The sequence below is a fragment of the Agrilus planipennis genome, unplaced genomic scaffold, assembly GCF_000699045.2.
Source record: "Agrilus planipennis isolate EAB-ADULT unplaced genomic scaffold, Apla_2.0 scaffold9, whole genome shotgun sequence".
In the NCBI taxonomy this organism is placed as follows: Eukaryota; Metazoa; Arthropoda; class Insecta; order Coleoptera; family Buprestidae; genus Agrilus; species Agrilus planipennis.
Genome location: NW_020442467.1, coordinates 595707 through 597441, shown reverse-complemented (window position 1 = coordinate 597441; position 1735 = coordinate 595707). Strand labels below are relative to the sequence as shown.

The 1735-nt window shown below is 38.4% G+C and overlaps 1 protein-coding gene across 8 annotated transcripts in view; it reads left to right on the top strand.

The window, feature by feature from the left end:
• The window catches only part of LOC108736912 (hemicentin-2), a 465590-nt gene that overhangs the window by 399731 nt on the left and 64124 nt on the right, over positions 1-1735 (top strand). The gene's annotated exons all lie outside the window — the stretch shown is intronic.

Sequence of the window (1735 nt, the reverse complement as noted above, 5' to 3'; positions counted from 1 at the left end):
ATTGTAGCGTAAGTAACATATATCTATATATCATGAATAGGGAAATTAGAGAAAAGTAAGAATTTCAAGTTTGTTAACACTTCTAATTTCGGTCAAGATTTACCTGATACGACCCAATCTAAGTGATAAGTGAAAAAACAATTGAGTGGAAGGGGTCCAAAACATGATTTTTCCAAACTTTATCTAAATCTTCATTTCGTCCGTCTCATCTTTCTCTCCCCAACCACCACTGACACGTTCCTATGATTCCTTAAAGGATGCTGAACAGGGTCTTTCATTCTATTTTTCGGCTTAGTCCAGAGGGACAGCATTAGTACCTGGTGGGAATGAAACACCAAAAATTTTGTAACTACAGATAGACAGACGCACGGATAGAAGGAAATCATATACCCTATGTTTGATCAATACTCCGAAAAAAAAATAAGGGAGAAGAAGGTACCTGAAAGGAAAATAGAATGACCCATCTCACATGACCCAGTTATACACATAAACATGAGGATAGTGACCTTACCGAAAGCCCCAGCTGCTCCGACAATGATGACCAGAATTAACGAGCGCAACTTTCTAATGGGGTGTCGGTGCAAATCATGTGCAATTGGCCTGTCTGCGTACCAGCTGCTGCGAAGGTCACGAGAAGGTACATGTGCTTCGTCAAATGACGCTTGCGGTAAGATAGCGAGGCCGACGACCTGACAAGTTTTCTCAATCGTTGACAGCTCATTAACCGGTGGTTTTTACATCTCCTACGCTGTAACGTTATCACGAAATGCTCTCTATAGTACCTTTTAAATATTTCGGAATACTGATCAGACACTGTGGTTAGAGTAAAGGCTATCGGCGCGATTCACCCTTACCTCTTATAAAAATAAAAATACTGCACCAAAACAACAGGTTACAGTCTCCAAACAGCAAATTTAATTTTCTTTTCTTTTTCTGACAATGAGTTCAACTATAGAAGTCCTGTTTATTTTGGTCGCGCTTTAAACATCATTGAAGGACTTACACTTGCTCTAGGGAAAAATACCTAACAAAATTACGTTGAAAAGCGGTTTGTTTTTGAAAGCTGAAGCACTCAGCAACCGAAAGTTTTCGATACCTCTCTCTCACCTCTTAATTCCGAACGCAAACATTGCGAGAAAGGTAAACGATGTTTGTCGCTGAGTCACGTAATAATGTGACACCGACGATGTGAGCAAACATTAGGGGATGTTATAAAGAGGCCTTTTTGCATTTTCCTCGCGGTCCAAATATTTTTCTTATATATGAATACAAAATGACGAAACGCCTCTGAATAATGTATGCCGGCTACAAAAAATTCTCTGCTTGATTTATCGACGAATCGGTAATAGAAGAAAGAGCCAGAATTTGGCGACATCAGCTTCACTTATTGCCAAAAAAAGTTAAATAAAAACCTAGATGTCGTGTTAAAATGAAAGTTCTTTTTATTTCAAGGAACGAGAACCTGTTACGTGTCCTATAAAGCAAATCATTTCTGTATACTTCATTTTCTTTCTCTAGCGATGTGCCCCTTCCAATGTCTTGAATGCTCGCTGGAAAAATCGTAGGTAGGGAGAAAAACGCTCATTATACTCTCGACTCTTGTTCATTAAACGTACTTTTTCATACAGTACCTGCCAAAAGTTTTGTTCAATCATGAATAGTAGTGCGAGTCGAAAACAAGCGTTAAAGCCTTTAATATGTCTTCAAATATAAATAAACATCTCGTTGATATTTT